This window comes from Sorghum bicolor, chromosome 1, assembly GCF_000003195.3.
Source record: "Sorghum bicolor cultivar BTx623 chromosome 1, Sorghum_bicolor_NCBIv3, whole genome shotgun sequence".
Lineage (NCBI taxonomy): Eukaryota > Viridiplantae > Streptophyta > Magnoliopsida > Poales > Poaceae > Sorghum > Sorghum bicolor.
In genome coordinates, this window is record NC_012870.2 from 24,656,979 (window position 1) to 24,672,669 (window position 15,691).

General features: G+C 50.0%; 1 long non-coding RNA gene across 1 annotated transcript; it reads right to left on the reverse strand.

The window, feature by feature from the left end:
• LOC110431851 lies at positions 14,013–15,638 on the reverse strand. Its single transcript, XR_002449318.1, has 2 exons — positions 15,363–15,638; positions 14,013–14,184 (listed from the first exon to the last, which is right to left on the reverse strand). It is a non-coding gene; the product is annotated as an uncharacterized LOC110431851 (long non-coding RNA).

Consider the following 15,691-nt stretch of genomic DNA (forward strand, 5'->3'; position numbering starts at 1 on the left):
TTACTTGGGTTTGTTGTTTTTGTGCATGCTAAGATTTTACAAATACGTTTAGACGCCGTCCGATCCTTCCCGAGAATTTTCCAAAACTTTTTCAGAACTTTTTCCCATTTTCCTAGAACAAAATCTTTTTTTATATGCTCTAAAATTCTTTTTCATGGACACCAAAAACTTTTTTTGGATTGATCAACTCTCAATATATCTCTAAAAGTTTTCCTTTAATTTTTAGAATTTTGGAAATATTTTTCAGGGCTTTAAAATGATTTCAGCTTTTTCTAAAATTATTTTGAACTAAAAATGAATTTCTAAAAATCCCGTAATTAATAATTTTTGAAACTTTTTCAAACCCTAGACCTATATATATGCCGGTGTTCGTCTCGTCGCGCTGATCACAGATCTAAAAATCCCATCGCGAGCCGCCACCCGTAGCTCCCTCCATCTCTCGCCGAAGTTTGCAAAAGCTAGGTTTCCGGCGAACTCTCCGGTGAGTTTTTCTGGCAAAACCATGGCGTCCCGGCGTTAGCCATCACCATGAAGAGGTAGCCCTTGTCATTCTCTTCACCGTAGTATTTCTTTTTGGGCGAATCCATTATCGTTTGACTAGTTCCCATCTTCCAGTTTCATCTCCGGCGAGAAACCTCCATTGCCGGTGAGATCGACCTTGTTTTTCCTGCGTTCTTCGGCACTTAGGGCCCTTCCTCGGCTTGTCCTGATCACACGCCACCGGCCACCGGCGCCCTGGCCAGTGTGACGCCGTGTCCTGCGTCGGCGCCGCCAGCGCACCGGCCGTGTGCTCGCTCGAGCAGGGCGAGGCCTCGTGCCCTCCCCCACTTGCTACGGCTCGAGCAGGTCCCAGCCGTGACCCGTGGGCTCCTCCGCGCTGCAGCTGCACGCCGCGCACCAGGCGGCCAAGGTCCGACCGAGCCCTTCCTTCCCACGCACAGCACGAGCAGCATGTTGTCCTGGTTCGGTCCCTACAAAATCTCAAGGTAGAAGATGAAAGTAATTACAAGTTTGCCACTGGTCATTAATCCTTCGCCATTCAATCGTTCTAACTCTGTTTCATTCCGTTTCAATTGCGTTAGTTTCGTAACGTCGCGCTCTACGCAGTAGTGCTAACTTTTATTATGTCATATATTTTTTTCCATATTTAATTGAATATTAGATTAATTAATATATGCACCTAATTTTATAATTAAAAGCAATATAGAGTTATAATCATGTTTTCTATTGTTTTATGACCATGGCAACGTAAATGACTTATTAGCGATACTGTTTTCCATGTCCCATGTTTATAAATATAATTAGTTTAATTAATATTTTTTGAATGTCATTTTTAATTAACAAAAAAACAATCTAAGTTTACACTTCGCTATTTTTATAATCTAATATTAACTTGATTGAAGTTAACTTAAATATTTATTAATTATAATTCTTTTAGTTAGACATAAAGTATATAATTAATTTGTTTAATATTTATTTAATGTCTTTTTGGATTAAAAGTAACCTATGTTTATAATTTAGATCTTTTATAAATAAATAAATGTTAACATTATTAATATCAACTTAAATGGTTCTTTATTAGTTATAACTTGTTTAATATACATGCGACGCATGTTAGGATTTGATTAGCTGCTCTTACTTGCTTTATGTTTTCTAAAATTACAAAGGCGTAAATGGCTTAAATGATATATAACCATCTACAATTAAAATATGACTAAAGTTTAACTCCATATTTTATAATTCTTTATAATTTGGTCAATTCAACTTTGAGATATTTCTCTAAAAGTCTATCACCTTCTTTTATTAAATAAAATACGACCAGCGTATAGTCGTCTTCTCCGTTACACTCCGAACCTCGAAAGTCGTGTCCGTTTAACGATAGCTCCGTTCTCGATCGTTCTTGCGTTGTCACGATCGTAGCAATAAGTCGTGTCGTTTAGTGCGCTCTTTCTAAGCTTTTCTTTTGATTGATGCTTGTTCTTAGTCATGATTGTTTGTTTGTCTGTTTGTGTTGCTTGGTTGCTACGAGTAGAAGAAGCGTGGTTCGTCAGCATTGAAGATCAGGCGCTGAGGACCGATAATCGAAGCAGAAGTTGGAGATCAGAAGAAAGAAGCCAAAGAATTCTGAGCAGATAAACACTGGGAATTAAGGCAAGTGCAGGCACCCTTTGATCATATTGTACCTATAAACTTTAAATACATTTACTTTCCATTGCATGTGTCTTAATACTGCAAACCCTAAGGACATGACGAGTCTTCTACTATATTCCTTGTATACCTGGGTTTATATATGGGTAGTATAGTGAACAGTAGATATGCTTAGTTGCTCTACTCATCTAATCTATATAATAATAATAATAATGATCTTGCTTAATGAATTCTTCAATGATGATAAATGATTAAATGGTGAACAATGGTCACTTCGGTGATGGAGATGTTGCGGTGCTTGCGAGCATCGTGGTTTGGTTGAGGACAGGGGGAGCGGGTACTGTTGGTGGTCCGGTTTGCCGGGCGTACCCGTCTCTGCTCTCCGTAAGGACTTAGTCAGGGAGCGGCCCCCTGGGACTTACAGTGCAGCTCCAAGCTATATGGCTCTGGCTTGACTAATTATCAGGACCTCCGCTGGTAGGGTGTTACTTTCCGGGTAGGCGTAAGGAATGTAGCTTGGGTATTCATATTAAGAGGTCGGTCAGTTCGGGGTCCCATTGCTATGGGCACGGCTGCCGCGCGCCCCGGCAAAAACTTACGAGTGGCATCCTATTAGTTGGACCCTGTGAAAGGTCTCGTAGTGAAACCCTGCCTGCTCACCTTGGTAGTATTTTGGGGAGTCGCGACCCTGGGCGAATGGGAATCACGACTTGGAGTGAACGTGCACACCTCTGCAGAGTGTAAAACTGATATATCAGCCGTGCTCACGGTCACGAGCGGCCCAGACCCTCACTTGATGAGCAAATTGGAATCACATGGAACTTGGAGGCGGAACTTGGTTGAGGTTGCTACCTCGTGCTTTGGCGGAATGGCTATTCCGTGTTGGCAGGATGGCTATCCTATGTTCTTAATTGGGATTGCTATCTCTTGACCTTAAAGGGGTTGCTACCCCGAGTTACTACCCGAGGTTGCTACCTCGGTGATCTTAATAATAATAGTAATTATAATGATGACTAATAATATTGCTAATTAACCTTCATCTAAATAAGGGTTGGGATGCTCTACTCACAACTAGTAATAGGTTGTTTAATAATAAAGTTGTAATAAAAGTTTACCAACTAAAAAGCTCACCTGCAGTCAAATAGTGTCAACTTTTCCTTTGATTAAGCCTTGCATGTCATTATACTTTCCGCCTGTACTTGTTGAGTTCGACATGAACTCACCCTTGCTATTTCCTCCACACCCCAGTGTGTAGTAAAGTGCTGCTCAGAAGAAGGACATAGATGCTATGGAGTTTTCTAGAAGCTTATCAGAAGTGCTTGGCGTACGGAGCCCCCAGTCAACCGTCCCTGAGAAGATTGGAGCCTAAGAAGTTTAGCTACTGTTTCCGTGTACTCTGATGTTTTGTAAGTGTTATTATAAATATGTTTTCCGCTATATATAACATTGTTTTTGATATTTCTATTCTTTGTTGTATGTGTGGACTTCCTGGGCACACATATGACGACTCTGGTCTTATTTTAAAAGCCAGGGTGTGACACCATGCTAGGCCCCAGGCGACGGGGCCACTGACTCGTGGTCGTGTCGTGGCCTCCGAGAAAGGAGACACTGGTCGGAGGAGCGCCAGTCCCGGTGCCCCCCAAGAGGAAGTTGCTGGGCCTAGGCCAACGCCTGTCCTCAGGGGGTCTGGGACCTTGACACGGGGTGGCTCGAGGCCCACCGGTCGAGGCACCGGCAGGCGAGCTGTTCTCCCCTTGGGGTAAGCTCTTCGACGTTGTGACTTTTGTTCTCCTGTTCCTCTGCGTTTCCTCGTATACCGGTCTCTTTACGTTTGTTCCTTTTGTTTTAGATTAAAGCGGACGCTCGAGCAGGCTCAGCCTTCGATGGCGAAGAGGCTCAAAGCGGGTGCTGCCTCCAAGGAGCCAGGTTTGTGGCTTACTTCTGGGACTCGTGATGTTCTTACGTTGGTCGTTGCGGTGACCGACCTTTATTCTTTGTTTTATAGGCTCCTCCGACTCTGAGCCTCCGGCCGACGCTGAGAGCGCCCTGCCTCGTCCCGAGCTTACCCCGTCGCCGCCGATACGGGCCGAGGTGCCCCAAACCCAGGGGTAAGAGGGAGCCCCCGAGCCTCCCCGATCGGGGGTCGAGGGGGATCCCATTACTATTAGCGACACGTCTGGCGGCAACGAGACGTCGAGGGATGTCCGCCCTATGGATGAGGAGGCGTCGACTTCCCTCGACGCGGGACGGACATCCTGGCCTGCTGGTCTTCGCGCCCTCGAAGAGCAGAAGAGGAAAGAAGAGGAGGAGCGGGAGCGCGAGGCAAGGCGGCAGCCGCAGGAGCAGGATCGCCGACAAGAGTCGCAGGAGCTCAAGGACCAACAACAGCAGCAACAGCAGCAGTAGCAACAGCAGCAGTAGGGGGAGCAACAGCAGCAAATGCTCGAGGGGCAGCAGCAGCATCAGGGGGGCCAAGGAGAAGGACCGCTCGAGCCCCCACCTCAAGGTCTGCCCCAACCAGTACCACCGGCGCTGCAAGAGCCCGGAGAACAGGAAGAGGGTTTGCCGGTGTACGGCCCTCCGACCCCAGCGTGGCTCCTTCCGGGGGCGCCTGCCGCGATCCGGGCAGAGCCGGGGCGGGCGGACGGTGTGGTGGCGCTTGCCTGCATGATGCGCACCCCCGCCGACCCCGAGTCCGAGATCAGGAGGACTATCTACGGCATGGACGGGGTCGCCCCAGGGTTCCTCCGGGAGCGTCGGGCGTGGGAGGACCGTTTTCCCTCTGAAGAGGACGAGATCGGGACGTCGGGGAGTAAGGACGGCACCTGGAAGACGGTGGACGACGACGGGCGGTTCCCATGCCTCGTTGACCTGTTCTTGTGCCATGGGAGCTCCCTCGAGACCGTCGAGGACCTTATCCGCGGCGTCAAGGCGCGGGCTGACCGGGAGATGGAGAACTGGTGCCCTGATCGAATCCGCATCCGGGCTTCCACCGATCTGTCCGAGCCCAACATCTTCCTGGACGATAGGAAGGAGGCGGAGAAATGGGAACACGTCGAGGAGCTCCGCCTTTGGATGAAGCACGTGGTGGGGCTCCTGTCGGACGTCATCAACAACGGGCTTGGGCCGGCCTACTTCGTAAGTGTTTTTTGGTCCTTAGTTCTCATAGATCCTTTGGTTTCGTGCTCTAACTGTTCGACCCCCGGTTCGCAGGACATGAAAGAGACCTCCCGTATCAAGTCGAGCTTCATTCACGCCACACGAGGCGGCTGGAAGCAGCTCCCCGTCCTCAAGGACCAACTCCTCGAGTCGCAAGAAAAGCTCCTTCAGGCTTATAAAGATCTCATAGCGCTCGAGGAGGAGAAGAAGGCGAGGGAGGCTACCTTGGTCGAGGCTCGAGAGGCCTCAAGGAAGGCGGAGGAGGAGGAGACGACGCTGCTACGGGAGCGGGCTCTGACGGTCGAGGAGGCCGCATCCAAAGCCCGGGAGGAGGCCCTGTCCTATAAGAACGTCATTGCCGATCTGGACAAGGAGAAGGGCCTTCTCAAGACCGACCTGGACTCCCTCCAAGAATCTTTCCAAAAGATGAAGGTGGCGTATGTGGACAGCGAGGTCGCCAGGGGTGCCGCAGAGGACGCAAAGAAGAAGGCCCTCGAGGACCTCGAGGCGGAGCGGGCCCGATCCCGCAGGCTCTCTGACGACGTCGAACGTTTGAAGGGAGAGCTGTTGGAGAAGAGTGGGGCCATCGCTCAGGCTGGCAAGGCGATCGAGGATCTCCGCGTTGCCAACACTGAGCTGGCCCGCTCCAACAAAGAGATTGAGAGGGCCAACACCAGACTAGTCGGCGAGAACACGGCCTTGGAGGAGAGTGTCCGTGGTACGTTTCCTTTGCCGGATTTTTTTTCGAGGTGTGCTTGGTTTTTCCTAAAGTTTCTTGTATTGGCATTTACAGGGCTTAAGGATGAACTCTTAGCCGCCCAAGTCGAGGCCCGTAGTGCTAAGGCCCAGCTCAAGGCGGAGGTTGCTTTGAACCGTCGAGTGCGGACGGCGATAAACGACCTCTCGACCTCTTGGGAGGTCGAGCCTCTGGACGAGTCGAAGGAGGACGCTCGAGGCGACGCACTGGTCGACCAGCTGTGCTACTTAGGCGCGACGCTGAGAGATCGGGTGCGGGATGCCCTCCACATCGGGGTGAAGCGGGCGATGGCGGTTGTCTGCTCGGGCTTCTCCTACGACATGGAGGTGGTGTCCCACGGCTTCGTCACCGACATCTCTAAGACCGACGCGGAGAACGAAGAGAGGCTCCACGCCTTGATCGACGACGCGGAGGCTCCTAGAGAGAGGCTGGCCAAGCTTTTTGAGCCTGAGGTGCTTCCTCCTGAGACTAACTCGGGGGCAGGCGAGGGTGGTGAGGATGGTGCTATGAACTAAGGCCTATGAGCCTGCTCAGGGTGCCTGGGGCCCCTTGTATAGTACTCTATTAACTCGTCTTTAAGTGATACAGTGTCTTTAAGTATTTGTTAAATGTTTATCTGTCTTTCCGCTCGAGGCTCTTTTATTTCCTTTTGCGCCTACGTTTGTATTCCTTGTTCAATCTTTCGTTAAAAACAGCCTCGATCACCTCAAGGGTGGGGAAGTGAGTAGAGTTTCCATAGCCCAGGGGTGTAGGAGTCCTCAGGCTCGTTGTCCCTCGGCCCTTAAGGGGCTCGACGCGCCTTAACTACTCGAACGTGCAAGGTTTACTAAGTAGGGAAGAGAGAATTTCTTGGCTTTTTCGACACTTGGGGGGGGGTCGTCCCCCTGGTAGCCCCCGAGGGGGTATCGACTATGATGGGTCATAGTGGATACCCCCTTCTAACGTCGAGATTTGTGAGAAAGTAAATCGCTCGAGGGAAAGGCTTCATTTATTCATACATTCATTTACAAGGCCTTTGTACAGAATGTGTGTAGGAACATAAAGTTTTGAACTTCTAGGGGTAGAATCGACGTAGCTGTTCGATGTTCCATGCGTTGGTGAAGATCGCCCCCTTTTCGTCCGCAAGCTTGTATGTCCCTGGCTTCAAGACCTCGGCCACCATGTATGGGCCCTCCCAAGGTGGAGTTAGCTTGTGGCGTCCTTGATTGCTCTGCCGTCGTCATAGGACAAGGCCACCCACGTTTAAGTCCCTCTTGCGCACGTGTTTGTCATGGTAACGTCGAAGTTTCTGCTGATATCTGGCAGAGTTAAGGAGGGCCATGTCTCGAGCCTCCTCGAGTTGGTCGACCGCGTTTTCTTGAGTCTCCTTATTTGATTGTTTGTTGTACGCTTTAAGTCGAGGGGACCCATACTCGAGGTCTGTGGGGAGGACAGCCTCAGAGCCGTAGACCATGAAGAATGGGGTGTATTTTGTGGCCCTGCTTGGTGTTGTCCTTAGGCTCCATAGGACCAAGGAAAGCTCCTCGACCCACTTCTTGCCGAATTTCTTCAAGCGATTGTAGATCCTTGGCTTGAGTCCTTGCAAAATCATGTCGTTGGCATGCTCGACCTGGCCGTTAGTTCGAGGGTGGGCTACTGCAGACCAGTTCACACGGATGTGATGCTGATCGCAGAAGTCCAAGAACTTTTTGCCGGTGAACGGAATGCCGTTGTCGGTGATGATGACGTTGGGAATCCCAAACCGGTGGATGATGTCGGTGAAAAAAAGGACGGCCTGCTCGGAGCGGATGTTGGTGATGGGTCGAGCCTCGATCTATTTGGAGAATTTGTCGATGGCCACCAGCAAGTGGGTGTACCCTCCTTTCGCCTTTTGCAGGGGCCCTACTAAGTCGAGCCCCCACACTGCAAATGGTCACGTGATGGGGATCATCTGAAGAGCGTAAGCGGGCAGATGTGTCTGTTTGGCGTAGAACTGGCACCCATGACATGACCGTACGAGCTCGATGGCATCTGCTACGGCCGTTGGCCAGTAGAAGCCTTGTCGGAAGGCGTTCCCTACGAGAGTCCGTGGAGCAGCATGGTGGCCGCAAGCCCCCGAGTGTAGGTCCTCGAGGAGTTTTCGGCCTTCTTCCACGGTGATGCAATGCTGCAGGACTCCCGTCGGGCTTCGTCGATATAGCTCATTGCCCTCGCCATAGATCACATATGACTTGGCCCGTCGAGCGATACGGCGGGCCTCAGATCGATCTTCCGGCAGCTCGCAGCGATTAGGCAGTCGAGGAACGGTGTGCGCCAGTCGAACGGTCGACCGAGCCGCTGTTCTACCTCCATCACCTTAGCTGTCATCAACAGTGCGTCGACGGTGTCGGTTGGCTGGGCAGGAGCAGCGTCGACGCCAGCCCCCGAGCCCAGGTCGATGGATGGCTCGTGAAGATCTCTCGAGAACGCGTCAGGTGGTTTCATGCCTCGGGTCGACGCGATCTTGGCGAGTTCGTCGGCTGCCTCGTTGTAGCGTCGGGCGACATGGACGAGCTCGAGGCCATGGAATTTGTCCTCGAGTCGACGGACTTCTTTGCAGTATGCCTCCATTTTCGGGTCGTGGCAGCTTGAGGTTTTCATCACTTGGTCGATGACGAGTTGGGAGTCGCCTCGGACGTCAAGGCGTCGGACTCCTAGCTCGATGGCGATCTTGAGACCGTTGATGAGGGCCTCGTACTCTGCGACATTGTTGGACACGGCAAAGTGAATCCTGATGACGTACCTCATATGGACGCCCAAGGGTGAGATGAACAGCAGGCCGGCCCCGGCCCCCGTCTTCATGAGTGACCCGTTGAAATACATCGTCCACAGCTCCGACTGGACCTGAGTCGGGGGAAGCTGGGAGTCTGTCCATTCTGCGACAAAGTCCACCAGGGCTTGCGATTTGATGGCCTTGCGAGGCGCATAAGTGAGAGTCTCACTCATGAGCTCGGCCGACCATTTAGCTATTCTTCCCGTGGCCTCCTTACTCTGGATTATCTCGCCCAAGGGAAAAGACGAGACCACCGTGATAGGGTGGCCGAGGAAGTAGTGCTGCAGCTTGCGGCGGGCGAGGATTACGGCATAGATCAGCTTCTGAATTTGGGGGTAACGTGCCTTGGTCTCTGAGAGCACCTCGCTGACGAAATAGACCGGCCTCTGGACTGGCAACACATGCCCCTCCTCCTGCCTTTCGACCACCACCGCTGCACTGACAACCTGGGTCGTCGCGGCAACGTAAAGGAGCAGTTGTTCCGCAGATTGAGGTGGGACCAGGACTGGTGCTGAGATCAGTGTTTTCTTCAAACTTTCGAGGGCTTCCTCGGCCTCGGGGGTCCAAGAAAAACGCTCGACCTTCTTCAGAAGTCGATACAATGGTAACGCCTTTTCTCCTAATCTCGAGATGAAACGGCTCAGCGCCACTAGGCATCCTGTAACTCTCTACACACCCTTGATGTCTCGGATCGGCCCCATTCTTGTGATGGCCGAGACTTTCTCGGGGTTGGCCTCGATGCCGCGCTGGGAAACAATGTAACCCAAGAGCATGCCTCGAGGCACGCCGAAAACGCATTTCTCGGGATTGAGCTTGATCTCGTTGGCGCGTAAGCAGCTAAAAGTGATCTCGAGGTCCTGGATCAGGCCTCCTTGCCGCTTTGATTTTACGACTATGTCGTCAACATAGGCCTCGACCGTTGACCCTATGTGCTTGCCAAATACGTGGAGCATGCAGCGTTGGTACGTGGCTCCCACATTTCGAAGCCCAAACGGCATGGTTATATAGCAATACATCCCAAAAGGTGTGATGAAAGAGGTCGCGAGCTGGTCGGACTCTTTCATTTCTATTTGATGGTAACCAGAATATGCATCAAGAAAAGAAAGAGTTTCACATCCCGTGGTAGAATCAACAATTTGATCAATACGTGGTAATGGAAAGGGAACTTTTGGACATGCTTTATTTAAACTCGTATAATCGACACACATCCTCATTTTCCCATTCTTTTTCTTAACTAGTACCGGGTTTGCTAACCAGTCGGGATGGTGAACCTCCTTGATGAATCCGGCCGCCAAAAGCTTGTGGACCTCCTCGCCAATGATCTTGCGCTTTTCCTCGTCGAATCGGTGCAACCGTTGCTTCACTGGCTTGGAACCGGCTCGAATCTCCAAGAAGTGCTCGGCGACTTCCCTCGGTATGCCTGGCATGTCCGAGGTACTCCATGCAAACATGTCGGCGTTCGCACGGAGAAAGTCGACGAGCACAGCTTCCTATTTGGGGTCGAGGTCGGCGCTGATCGTCAGCACCTTGCCGTCGGAGTTGTTGGGGTCGAGCGGGATCTTCTTGGTTCCCTCTGCCGGCTCGAAGCTGCCCGCGTGGCGTTTGGGCTCTGGAGCCTCAGCGGCCAGGGCCTCGAGCTTCGCGACGAGCTCGGTGGAGTTCTCAACCACCTCCCCATACTCGACGCACTCGACGTCACACTCGTAAGCGTGCTCGAAGGAGGAGCTGACGGTGATGACGCCTTTGGGACCGGGCATCTTCAGCTTCAAGTAGGTATAGCTGGGTATAGCCATGAACTTGGCGTAGCCCGGGCGCCCGATGATGGCGTGGTACGTACCCCGGAACCCGACCACCTCAAAGGTGAGGGTCTCCTTCCTGAAGTTGGCCGCCGTGCCAAAGCAGACCGGTAAGTCGCTTCGACCCATTGGCAGCGCCTTTTTCCTTGGTACGACGCCATGGAAACCGCCGGCGCTTGGTTGGAGCTGTCCCCTATCGATGCCGAGGAGGTCGAGAGTCTCGAGGTAGATGATGTTGAGGCTGCTGCCACCATCCATCAGCACTTTGGAAAGTCGGGTGTTGACGATGATGGGGTCGACGACGAGCGGGTAGACGCCTGGGGCGACTACCTTGTCGGGGTGGTCCTCTCAATCGAAGGTGATGGGAGTGCTCGACCAGCTGAGGTACTGGGGTACCGCCATTCTTGCCGCAAAGACCTCACGGCGCTCCCTCTTGCGCTGCCTTGTGGTCAACTACGTCGAGGGCCCCCCATAGATCATGTAGCAGTCGTGGACGGCTGGGAAACCATCGTCGTCTTTGTTGTCCTCCTCGTTGTCGCCCTTCTCCTTCTTGGAGTCGTCACGCGCATCCTTTTTGAACCCCAGACCATCGAAATGCTTTTTCAGCATACGACAGTCCTTGAGCTTGTGGTTGGCGCCTCCTTTATGGTAAGGGCATGGCTCTTCGAGCATTTTGTCGAAAATGCCTCCATCTGGAGGGCCTCGAGGCTTCTTCCGCTCCATGGCGGCGACAAGGTCGTCGTCGAAGTTCTCCTGCTTGAACTGCCACACTTTTTGCTTCTTCTTGTTCTTCTTGAGCCCTCGACTGGGGGCCCCGTCTTCATCGGCAGGCTGCTTGCCTTTCCTTCCTTCACAACTGAAGAAGGCGCCGACTGCTTCCTCCCCTGCTGCGTAGTTTGCCACTACGTCCATCAGCTCATCGACGGTCTGAGGGCGATTCCGGCCCAATTCCCGTACCAGGTCTCGACTGGTGGTACCAGAGACAAAGGCCAAGATGACGTCGTGGTCTGGGATATGTGGCAGCTCGGTGTGCTGCTTCGAGAAGCGTCGAGCATACTCTCGGAGTGTTTCTCCTGACTTTTGTTTGCACTTGCTGAGGTCCCACGAGTTCCCGAGCCGTATGTAGGTCCCCTTGAAGTTGCCCTCGAAGACTCTAACCAAATCGACCCAGTCGTGGATCTGGTTTGCTGGAAGTTCCTCGAGCCACCGACGGGCGGTGTCAGAGAGGAAGAGCGGCAGCTGTCTGATGATGGCTCGATCATCTCCTCGAGCGCCTCCTAGCTGACAGGCCAGCCTAAAATCGGCCAGCCACAATTCAAGTTTGGTCTCACCATTGTATTTTGCGATGCTGGTCGGGGGTTGGAACGGACTGGGCAGGGGCGTGCTGCGGATTGCCCTGCTGAACACCCGTGGGCCCGGTGGCTCGGGGGCCATCCGATCCTCGTCGCTGTCGTACCTCCCGCCACGATGTGCGCTGTAACCGCGCTCTTCCGCGTCCCCATGCCAGCGGCGTCGATTCTCTTCGATGTCGTGCCGCGCGTCGTGTCGACGCTGATTGTCGACGGGGAGAACGAGCGTGGTCTTTTTTCCTCGAGGGGGTGTGGTGAGGTCGTTGTCCCGATCTTCACGACGTAGGATGGATAACTAGCTGAAGATCAGCCGATAACTTGCTGCAAGCAGCGAGGATAACTAGTGCAACCTGACGACACGCACAAGGAGCCAACCACCGTCTCTATACGGTAGCCTGAACCAAGGATTCGCCCAACCACACTCTCAAAGAACCAACCTACGCAACCTGAACTCGAGGATCAAGAGCACGGATTGGGTGCCGATGACGCGGCCGCTTCTGTAATCTCCGCGAAGGAAAACACAAGAGCAAAGGGGTAGAGATCTCTCTGTGAATTTGTTAGCACACAGCTGAACAAAGTGGTTTGTATTCTCAATATAATAAGTCTTGGATTACAATGAGTCTTAGGGGGTATTTATACTAGAAACAGCCCTGCTAGATAGGTATGAAAACGAAATAGAGTTTCTGAGGGAAGGCAATGTGAAAGGTCCCCTCGAAATGGATTCCCGAAGTGGCTTCGCGTGACTGTTGGCCTCCAGAGCAGTTTCCAATAAACTGACCATAACTTTTTATTGGGAAGTCCAAATGATGAACCGTTTCTTGGGTGTGAAACTAGACTCCAAGAGCTTTCCATCAATGTATTCCATGCACCACGAAATGTTGTATATTGGTACAGTTTCACTTGGCAAGTTGTACCAACATTCTGTCACGACAGACTGTTGACCTTCTGAGCAGTCTGTACTAATTCTGGTCTGCAGGCAATATAGAGTATCCAAACTGGTCCCCACTAGATTCATTGGAAAGTAGACTCATCAAGCTTTCCAACAAGTGCTCATGGACCTTCATAGCTTTTGTGAGTAAAAAGTTATGAAGATTTCTTTCACTGGTCCGTTTTTGACTTCTACTGGTCCGTTTTTGGCTTCTTCTGGAACTTGCACTGGTCCGTTCTTCAGGGTCCGATTTATCCTTCTCTTCCTCTATATACCTGAGTACAACCACGGTACAACACTTAGGTAGTATATAATTCTCATTAATATTAAAATGAATCTCACAAAGTAGCGCGTGGACCTCTTGTTGTAGCTTCTTTGCACGACTACGTGTAATCGGTCCATTGATGACATGGGCTGGTGTCGGCGTAGGTGAAACTTGAGTGGATGTAGCTTGACTTGGAGCTTGTGACATCTTGCTTGGTGACGTGGAATTAGAGGGAGCATGCTTGGTTGGGATGTCCTCATCATCCTCCCCCTCTTGAAAAGGAGTCGACCTCGACTCTGATTCTTCTAATCCGAAGAATGGTGTCAAGTCAGCAACATTGAAGGTTGTGCTAAAACCATAATCTTCAGGAAGCTCAATCTTGTAGGCATTATCATTGATCCTGGACAGCACTCTGAATGGACCATCTCCCCGTGGCATCAACTTGGATTTACGCTTCTCAAGAAAGCGGTCTTTGCGAAGATGTACCCACACTAAATCTCCGGGCTCAAATATCACCTTCTTGCGATGCTTGTTTGCCCAATCAGCATAGTACTTGGATCTTCTTTCGATTGCTTCTTTGGTCTTCTCATGAATCTTCTTGACATATGATGCACGCTTGGATGCTTCCATGTTAATCCTTTCCTGCAATGGTAGAGGCAACAAATCGATCGGAGCAAGGGGTTTGAATCCATACACAACTTCAAAAGGACACATATTAGTTGTAGAATGTACTGCCCTGTTGTAAGCGAATTCCACATGTGGCAAGCACTCTTCCCACTCCTTCAGGTTCTTCTTTATCAAGGCTCGTAGCAGCATAGAAAGTGTTCTATTTACAACTTCAGTTTGTCCATCCGTTTGAGGATGACAAGTGGTGGAAAACAGCAGCCTTGTTCCAAGCTTTGCCCATAATGTCTTCCAAAAGTAGCTCAAGAACTTGGTGTCACGGTCTGAAACAATTGTTTTGGGCACGCCGTGTAATCTTACAATATCCCTGAAAAATAGAGAGGCTACGTGGAAAGCATCATCGCTTTTATGACAAGGTATAAAATGTGCCATTTTAGAGAACCGATCAACAACAACAAAAATTGAATCCATCCCCCTCTTTGTCCTAGGTAAACCCAAAACAAAATCCATTCTAAACAGATCACAATTCCACTAACTTATTCTTGAAAAAAATAGAAATCTGAAAATAACATCTCAACCTCACTTCTGTATAATAGGGGCTTGATAGAAAGCAAAATTTATTTTTAGATCGTGAAAATAAATTAGAGCTATGCAACAGACAAATGAAATCTGAAAGCTCAAACAATTAACTAGGCTCTTTTGCCCTCTTCAATACAGACTAAAACTAATATGAATATTTCAACTACATATAAGACACTAAAAATGAAAAAGAAATTGTAGATCATCTAATGGAAAATAATTAGCCTAAACAAATAAAAATTGCAAAACAAACAAACAAAAACAGGTAGCATATGTTCAGATAACTGCAATTGAACTAAATCAAAGACATATCAATGAACTAACTCATACAATTTCAGACATCAGGTACCATTTCAAAAAAGGTAACAGAACACTAAACATCTGAACCACTAACATTACCACATTGCCTTTCTGAAAAAAGAAACATAAATAAACGTAAGACAGAGCTAAAAAACAATTATCATATACTCTGAAACACCAAACCAACCAAATAATCTGAAAATCCCCACACATGTAAGACACAAATAAAAGCATCAAATAATCAAAAACCCAAAACTCTAAACCCAATCCAATCACTAAACTCAATGCTAAAAAAACAAATCACCAGAAGATTCTCTAGTCTGCTACAATTCGAGCTAGACTATACACAGATCCACATATGCAAGCAAAGGGCTAAGCCATTCACAAATCTCAGCGTGCCAAACACAAAATCAAAAAGTAAAATGGGACAACAGCTAGCTATTCATTCATGCCGTCAGTCACATCCGAACCAACACGGCGCAAAAAAAAAACTGAACTAAATGAACTCACATCTATACAACAATCAACAGAAATTCACAAAAAAATAAATAAATAACAACAGATCTACTACATTTGAGAGAGAATATAAACAAACAACGAACGAAAATCAACACAGATCCAAAAAAATCCCCTGCTGAAAGTATTACGAAGCTAAGGAAAACTTACCTTGACAAGGAAGACAAGGAGATGCCAATGAACACGCCCAGAAACGCTAACCAACGACGGAAGACGCCGCCGCGAATACAAACAAACAAAATACCCTCCAATGAAGAGCAGCCGAGCGGGAAGTCGCCGACTAATCACCACGCGAGAGAGCGGCCAGTCTCCACAGCGAGAAGCGACGAGCCGCCGCCGCCGGACAGCGGCGAAACACCGCCGCCAGAAGAGGAGCGACGAGCGGCAACCCTGCGAGTCGCCTCAACTCCCCTCGACAAAAAGAAATGGGAAAAGGCAGAAAAGAATTAGAGTACTACACAACAATCGGGCGCGCGTCC